The 9637-nt window shown below is 39.3% G+C and overlaps 1 pseudogene; it reads left to right on the forward strand.

The window, feature by feature from the left end:
* The window catches only part of LOC102823349, a 49035-nt pseudogene extending 48136 nt beyond the window's left edge, over nucleotides 1–899 (forward strand).
* Nucleotides 900–9637: the final 8738 nt, after the last annotated feature.

Below are 9637 nucleotides of genomic sequence, written 5' to 3' on the forward strand. Positions count from 1 at the left end.
AAGCCTCATCTTTCTCCCGCGGAGACGCTGGTAGTTTCGAACTGCTGACCTTAAGGCTCGCAGCCTGATTCGTAACCACTACGCTACCAGAGCTGTTTAGAGGAAGAATATGACATCCTGGCCCTAGATGTAGCTCCTATAGGCCTAGGTGTTGTCTATGTTCAGTGTACCCAATCCAGAATTGTTGGGAGTGATTTGAGCTGAAGGTCTCAGACTTGGGGGTAATTTAACTGAAGGACTACAACTGAACAATTGTGGTCCAGAAAATCAGGCTGCTCCCAGGTCAACTTGCCCCCACTGAAGAACTTGCAGGGCTACTTCGGGGGACAGGGAACTTTCAAGGCTTTTTCCTTGTATGACCTTCAGTTCAAGTCTGCAAAAACATCTCACTAGCCTATCTCTATTTCCCTAGCAACTACATTCTTCTGATAAAGTCACACTTACTGCTTGCATCTACACACCACATGTTTTTTGCACTTTTTTCCCTGCCCCCAGCTCTCTCCTTTGATTTGTGTATATAATAAACATGTCAGTGTCACAGTATCTCCATCAGAGTGATTTATTCCACCTGGTCCCAACTTTACTATTTTCATTTTGTGTCTGTGTCTTTCTCTTTTTCTAATCTCCTATCGTCCCTACTAGGGTTTAATCTCTCCATGCGGGTCACGGAGTATAGCCACTTGTCGGATGCGCCACAGAAGTAGTTTGTGGAGGTTCTTAACATAGTTGGTTTCAATCTCTGTCAGGGGCAGAGGGCAGTTGGGAGCAGGCTGGATGGTTGTGAGGGTTTCTGTTAGACTAATACTGTCCTGGTGTTTTTTTTACGTTCTGTAGGTCTGGAGCTGAGTCCACTAGTATCCAGGCGACAAGACGGCATAGCTGGCACCCACCTCACATAACCGTACAGACTCTGAACTCCAAGAGATCAGAGTCTGCATTGGGGATGGATGAGGGTGGGGTCTGGCCACACCTCTGCCCACCAACAGAGCATGTGGAACAAGAAGGACTCACATCATTCCCGTCTCTAGTCACTGATGTGAGTCTGTGCTCCCAGGCCTAGATCTGTCTTAACAGCTACTTGCAGAAGTTCAAGAATGACATGCCTTGTCTGACTGGCTGATCATTTCACCAGTGAGTCCTCTTCTCATTTTGCTGCCTCTGCTCAGATTCTACTCCCAGTGAGTATTCCATCCACTTTTCTAACCTTTCCTCTGAAACTCAGGGTTCCAGGATTTACATCTGTGCCTGTTTTCATTTGGTCTCCTGTATCTTTGTTGTATCGTCCTGGTGTGGTGCTGTAGGATAAACACTTGACCATAAAGTCTTTTTTGAATCACCAGGTCAGTGATTCAAACTCACCAGCTGCTCCTCAGAAATCCTATACAGGGTCACTATGAGTAGGAACATAACTCAATAGCACTTAACATCATCTTTGTTGTAGAGGATCTGTGTAGCACATCTACCTAGTCTACCACCTTCCTGGATGTCATGTTTTGATATCTTGACTGCTGCTTTAAAATTTTTGTTTTCCTAAGGTAAGAACCTAATTTCAAGAGGGAAAAAAACAAACCAGGAAACAAAAAATAACAAGATGTCTTTTCCACTTAAAGTGTCTTAAGTGTTTTCCAGAGGGCTCCTTGACAAGCACAAAGATGCTTTTTCACTTTATTAACTATCACACTGTTGAATGCTAAACATGGAATTTGTTTGGTATGCTTTATATTTGTAATTATTTCAACAGTGTGATAGTTAAGCTTTTGTGTCAACTTGACTGAGTCATGATTCCCAGTGTTTTTTACAGCTGAGATATATTTAACCCCATGGTGAAATCTAATATACTGTCGTTGTTAAGTGCCATCAAGGTGGTTCCAATCCATAGCAACCCTGTCTAGGGTTTCCTAGGAGCAGCTGGTGAGCATGAACCACTGATCTTGCAATTCAAACTGACTTTGCAGTCTGGTGTATTAACCCACAGCACCACACCAGCACTCTGAGATCTATTATGTTGTTGTTGTTGTTAAGTGCCATCAAGTTGGTTCTGACCCATAGCGACCCTGTATAGGGTTTCCAAAAAGTAGCTGGTGAATTTGAACCACAAACTTTATGGTTCAAACGACTTTGCAGTCCAGAGCATTAGCCCACAGTGCCACGCCAGGACTCTGAGATCTTTTGTAAGCATAGTTCACTCTATAATGATTGGTTATGAGCAAGCATATCCATCTCGTTGGGGATCTTCCTCTTTATTACTTGGTACCTTAAGCCTGGGGACCTTAAGGAGAGAAAATTTTACCTATATTTGTAGATTTTATACGTGAAATCACTAGATATTAATTTCTTGGGTTTGGGCCCTAGCAATGGGATAACATCCTAATATATTTCTTGGCTGAATGGTTGCTCCTTCAGGACCAATATGCCCATGTCTTACCATATTTTATAAGTACCTGTTGTGCTGCTGTAAGATAAGCACCGGACTTCTAGCTGTAAGATTGGCAGTTCAAGCCCATCAGTCACTCCTTGAAAACTCTATACAGGATTGTTATGTGTTAGAACTGATTTGATGTCACTTTTGAAACTGTTATCCTGATTCCATATAAAGTCACCAGTTAGAAGTTAACCATCTTCTTATGGCTCCTCTGCAGAGTATGGCTCTAAATTGGCTGGTTTACAAAGAAATTTATGACTGTTAATTATTGTTGTTGTTATTAAATACTGTTGAGTTGAGTTTGACTTACACCAACCCTGAATAGGGTTGGTGAGTTTGAACCACTGACCTTGTGGTTCAAATCCACCTTGCGGTCCAGTACATTATCCTACAATACCACCCCAGAATTCCATGAGTGTTATTTAACATATATAAATTAATCAGACCAAAATACAATGAACACAGTATGTATATCTTGTTGTTGTGTGCCACCCAGTTAATTCTAACTCCTAGTGACCCTATATGACAGTGTAGAACTGCCTCATAAGCTATAATATTTACGCAAGCAGATTTCCCATCTATCCTCCCTTGGCCTGCCAGGTGAATTTGAACTGCTGACCTTTTGGTTAACAGCTGAGCATTTACTGCTCTCTCTCTGCATACATATAAGGAATACGTAATGCTATATTATAACTGGAGTCCTGATATGGCTCTGTAGATAAAGCACTACACTTCTAACTGCAAAGTTGGTGGTTCAAACCCACTAAGCCGTTCCTCAGAAATGCTATATATGGTAGCTCTGAATCGGAACCAACTTAAAGGGATTTAACAACAACCATACTCTTAACACTATCTTTACCCTGAGTCAATGTTAGAGTTTCCCAGAGGTATGGCCTAACATTTTATCTTACAAGAGATAAAAGAAGAGAAAAATGAACAGAGAAAGAGTGATATACTAACAGCAAAAAAGAAGAACTGGAGTGGATTGTGACCTTTGCAGGTGGGCTACCTGAACTGTGATGTCCCCAGATCCAGAGGAAGATTGATGCCAAAGTACATGGTGAACTCTAAGGAATGCTGGACCTACAGATGCTGAAAGGAGATAAGGACCTTTCTCCAGAACTGACAGACAAAGCTGGCACTCTTAATTTGGACTTATAGTCTCCTATACTGTAAGAGAATACTTGTCTTTTTGTTAAAGGCATCCACTTGGGGTAATTCTATTATAGCAGCACTAAGTAACAAAGACAAACAATAAACTCCTATGGGAACTCATACATTGAATACAGCATAATAAATATCTAACACTTTACTTTGTTAATAGTTCATAGTTCATCTGTGTAGAAAACATGGTACTTCATTTGTATGCCTTTTCCAACCTTTTTCTTAAAAAACTCTCACAGTCCTTGCTTAATAAGCAGTAGACTGTTCTTTTTGCCCCTTCAGTACAGCTGAGTACACCAGAGGTCATATACTCTGACTGAGTCAATAAATTTCTGTCTTCCAGGAATATACATGGGAACACTGAAATGTTAATCTAGTGGTTTTTGGCACTGAAGCAGAAAGTATTTGGTATTTTGACTAAATGAATAAATTATTTTAGTTAAAGGAATATATGAAATATATTTCTATATCTTTAGGGTTGAAACATATTTTACTCATGTACATGGAAAATCAGAAAATTAATCTTCTGAAAGAAAGGAGAATAAAACAAATACAAGGTTAGAAACTGAGATAAAACATCATGTGTACTTAGAGAGATGGTGAAAAACTGCTTTAGTTTCCTAAAGATTTTCCTACACCAGACTGAGGCTCTGATAAATCAGTCCTTCTTTGAGTAATCTTGAGCTACAACTGAATACATATTGCATTTATCCAAAAGTTATTTTGAGTAGATTTTTGTTATTAGTGCTAAAGAAAAATAATTTTTAAATGATGAAAATCATGATTTTCATACAAATATAATATGGATTAAAATTTTTATTTAGTTCTTCAGTTAAATAAGGAAAACAGTAATATGTTACAATAGGCTCAAAGGAGACTTCAAAGAACAAACACATTTTTATATCAGGAATATTAAAATATATTTAAAATGGATGCAAAACTGGCTTTTGGGAGAGGAAGAGGATTGTGTCATCACTGGACTGAATTTATTTCCTTGACTATGGATGTGAATTATTTGAAGGGCTACTTGTTGTCTACAAATTAATTTTAATCTACAAAGAGCTGTTCAATAATTTGGCCAAGACCAAAGTATATATCTCTTGTTAAAACAAAAATAATATCAAGACAATAATAGTAATTGATTGAGATTTATTTAATGTATGATCTGCAAATTGTGGCAACATTTTTCACTAAAGAATATAAAATGTTCCAAAGAAGAAAAATCTTTCACAGATTCTTATACTTTGTTTTTGCTAGTAATTATACATTTCTTGGAAACAGGGCCAGAATAATACTTACTTCATATCTTGTAGACATGACATAATTTTCTAGGAAAAATTTCAGATAATTATTAAGTTACCTGAAAACATAGCTTGTGGTTTGACCTTTGGCATTTCTATTGTCAAAACTGACTGCACATAAATAATCCTTTAAAAGGACACAATACCCAAGGCAGGGGCCTTTACTAATTAAGAGGAATTAGATTGTTTGCCTTAAAGATAACTTTCAAGAAGTCAGTTTTCACAAGGTATAAGGAGCACTGGTAAAATGGGGCTACAAGGTGCCCGGTTAAGGAGGCTTCCTGCAGAGCCTCTGTATTACATAAGACCATAGGTGGAATCCTGAACAGCATCCAGAATCTTCAGAGGTAGGAAATTTCCACTTGAAAGGACAAGCAGACCACCCTGGAGCAGCTAGAAGAACGGAAGATACTTCTTGAAAGAAAGGCCGACAGGAAGAATACAAAACAAAATAGGCAGCTAGACTGATTACTACAAGAATAAGCAAGTTGCTCACGCAAGACACATCAAGGCAAGTGGTCGGGTCCCCTCAGAGCAAACCCCCTTCTAAGACTAAGACTCAATGGGAATACACGCTCTGATTGGTGACCATGTTCGTCACCGATAAGGAGAAGTGAGGGGAAAACAGCAATGAAGCTGCGAGCTAAGCCCTACAACGTTCAATAGAATGCTGTGAACCCTGGTGGAGACCTGGTTGGCCAGCAGTTTGGCAAGACCTGGGGACTCTTGGGCCCAGAATCAGTGACATAGCCACAGAAGACTAGAGTGGAGAGTGGTGCATATAGCTTATAAGAAGAGAGGGCATAGTGCTAGGGAGCATGGAAGAAGGCAGAATCTCCACTGGGTACTATTCAATCTGTGTGGGTGGAGCTGATGAAAGGAAATACAGATGGGTAACTGGTGATACTATAGTGAATAATGCTTATCAGGACGGATTATAAGGGTTGGAAATGGAAAGGTAGACGTTTTGTAACAAGGAAGGGAGTGATTAATTCTCCAGCCTAGGAGCAGAGGTCTCTGGGACCATCAATGGAGAAGAGCCAAGAGCGGGACCCTACCCAGAGAAACAGAGATGCCTGAGATGGAGACAGAGACGACGACGTGGAGTGATGAAGCCGCTGGGGACTTTGGACCCAGAGAGGGAAAAGAGCTGTGTGCTGACGACTGGGAGGCAGGCTTGTAGGGTATACCCTTTGGTTGGTGGATGATGCATGGAGGGGATTGGAACCATGGCAATGAGATGATATACGATGGAATGAATGTAAAACTAAAGTTCTCTCATGTAAACTATCATATAATTCACAATAAAACATTTAAAAAAAAAGAAGAGAGGGCATATGTACAAGAATACCCACACTTGCAGATAATACCCACTTGACCTGGCTTCAATGACTGGATGATCAGAACTCAACTAGAAGAAGAAAGAAGAGGAAAAAAAGAGTAATCATTTACAATTTGATGAACTTGACCTACACCTATGGATGCAGTAATTCAAAAGAGGGAACAGATTTTTACAGCAAGGATCATTTCCACCCCCTCCATACACAGAGTAGACAGAGATGGGCAACTTGGACATTGGCTACCCAAAATGAGGGGGCTACAAAGGCAAGAAGTGACTGGCTTACAAGCTTTCAAGAGGGAGCCTAGATCCAGAGGGTGTGGAGGAAGGTAGAATCTCCACTGAGTAGTATCCAATCTGTCTGGGTGGGGCTGATGAAAGGAAAAGCAGATAGGTCTCTTGTGATACAATGGTGAATAATTGTTATCAGGACTGATTGTGAGGGTTGGGAATGTAAAGATAGACGTTTTGTAGTAAGGAGGGGAGTGATTAACTTTGCAGTTTAGGAGCAGAGGTTCATGGGACCATGAAGAGAGAAGAGCTGAGTGCGGGACCCTACCCAGAGAAACAGTGACACCAGAGATGGAGGCAGAGCCAATGACGTGGAGAGATGGAGGAGCTGGGGACTTTAGACCCAGAGAGGGAAAAGAGCTGTGTGCTGACGACTGGGAGGCAGGCTTGTAGGGTATACCCTTTGGTTGGTTGATGATGTATGGAGAGGATTGTAACCATGGCAATGAAACTATATACAATATGATGAATGTAAAACTAGCATTCTCCCATGTAAACGATCACATAATTCACAATAAAACATTAAAAAAAAAAAAAGAGCACTGATAACATAGTGATTATGAGTAAGACTGCTATCTTCAAAGTCAGCAGTTCGAAACTACCTTCCATTCTGTGGGAAACAGGTGAGGCTTTATACTCCCATAAAGATTTACAGCTTTGGAAACCATATACTGGATAGCTTTAAGTCAGAACCAACTCTATGGCATACTACCATCATCACCACCGCCAAAGTTCAAAGACTATTTCAGGGTGACAGTTAGGGTTGGGTCCATTCCATCCTCTATTATTCCCAAAATCTGGATTCCAGAAGAATTAAAAGCTCTGTTCCTCACCCTATAAAATCATAGAATGACAGCATTACAGCATTCCATTGAAATATACTCAGTAATCTTTTTTTGCTTCTTCCAACATCTTAAAAGTTTTCTTTATTCTAGCAGGTGAATGCCATATTTATTCAATCTGTCTACAAAGCAAATAATCTGAGAAGTTGTACTACATAAAGAAGAATGTGGCATCAGGACTGGAAGAAGGCTCATTAACAAACTGTGATATGCAGATGATACAGCTTTGCTTATGGAAAGTGAAGAGGACTTAAAGCACTAACTGATGTAGATTAAGGACTCTAGACTTCAGTATGGATTATACATTAACATAAAGAAAACAAAAATTCTTACAACTGGACCATCATGAGAAATGGAGAAAATATTGAAGTTGTTAGGATTTCATATCAATTGGATCTATAGTAAATGCTTATCAAAACAGCAGTTTCAACAACCGTTCTTGGTCTATGTATAAGTTCCTCATGAGCAAATTTAAGTGTTCTGGAATACTCATCCTCTATAATGTTGTGCATAGTTTGTCATGATCCACTCAATTGAAAGCCTTTGCATAGTCAGAGTACAGGTAAACATCTTTCTGGTAATCTCTGCTTTCAGCAAGATCTATCTGATGTCAGTAATGCTATCCCTTGTTCCACGTCCTCTGAAACCATCTTGAACCTCTGGAAGTTCTCTGTCAATGTATGCTTGCAGTCATTTTAAAATTATCTTTAGCAAAATTTTACTTGCATGAGATATTAGTGAATATTGTTTGATAATTTCCACATTCTGTTAGGTCACAAGTCTTTGGAATGGGCCAATATATAGATCTCTTCCAGTCAATTGGCCAGGTAGCTGTCTTCCAAATTTCTTGGTACAAAGAGTGCCTCCAGTGCTTCCTCAGTTTGTTGAAAGAGTTCAGTTTGTATTTTATCAATTCCTGGATTCTTGTTCTTTGCTGATACCTTCAATAAACCTTGAAATTCTTCCTCTAGTATCATTGGTTTTTGATCATATGCTATTTCTAGAAATTGTTGAACATCATCCATTTCTTTTTGGTACAGTGACTCTGGGTATTCCTTCCATCTTCTTTTATGCTTTCTGCTTCATTCACTATTTTACCCATGTTGTTGTTGTTAAGTGCCTTCAAGTCAGTTCCAATCAATAGCAACCCTGTATAGCATTTCTGAGGAGCGGCTGGTGAGTTTGAACTGCTGACCTTGCAGTTCAAATGACTTTGGAGTCTAGCACATTAACCCACAGCACCACACCAGGACTCCATTTTGTCCTTAGAATTCTTCAGTATTTCAAGTCAAGGCTTGCTTTTTTTCTTCAGGAAGTTCCTTTAGCTTGAGAATTGCTGAGTGTGTTCTTCCCTTTTGGTTTTCTAACTCCAGATCTATGCACATTTCATTATACTATTAGAATTTGTCTTCTCAAGCTGCTCTTAGAAATTTTCTATTCAGCCTCATTTCTTCCTTTAGCTTTATTATCTCTATACTGGAGAGCAAGTTTCAGAGTCTCTCTGACAACTATGTTGGTCTTTTCCTTCTTTCTTTCTTTATTAGTGACCTTTTGCTTTCATGTATGATCTTGATGTCATCCCACAACCCTTCTGGTCTTTGGTCTTTAGTGTCTAATATATCAAATCTGTTCTTGAGATTATCTCTAAATTCAGGTGGGATATGTTCAAGGTAACATTCTGGCTCTTGTAGACTTGTTTTAATTTTCTTCAGCTTGAGCCTGAACTTGCGTATGAGCAATTGATGGGCTATTCCACAGTCTGCCCCTGGCCTTGTTTCAGCTGATGATATGGAGCTTTTCCAATGCCTCTTTTTACAGATTTAATCCATTTGATTTCTGTGTTTTCCATCTGGTAAGGTACATGTGTATAATTGTCTTCCATGTTGTTTTAAAAAAAGCATTTACAATGAAGAAATCATTGATCTTGCAAAATGCTATCATGCAATCTCCAGCATCACTCCTATCACCCAGGCCATATTTTCCAACTACTGATCCTTCCTCTTTGCTTCTAACTTTTGTTTTCCAATTGCCAGCAATTATCAATACATCTTGATTATATATTTAATCAATTTCAGACTGAAGAAGTAGTCTTCATTGTGAAGAATGAGTATTCCGGAACAGGTAATTGTGTTCCTGAGGAACCTTTCCATAAACCAAGAGGCAGTTAGTAGAATTCTTCATTTTCATCATCACTGGCTTTAGGGATTGGTGTGTAAATTTGAATAATAGAGGTATTAACTGGTCTTCCTTGTAGACACATGGATATTATCCTATCACA

Source organism: Chrysochloris asiatica, unplaced genomic scaffold (assembly GCF_000296735.1).
Source record: "Chrysochloris asiatica unplaced genomic scaffold, ChrAsi1.0 scaffold00086, whole genome shotgun sequence".
Lineage (NCBI taxonomy): Eukaryota > Metazoa > Chordata > Mammalia > Afrosoricida > Chrysochloridae > Chrysochloris > Chrysochloris asiatica.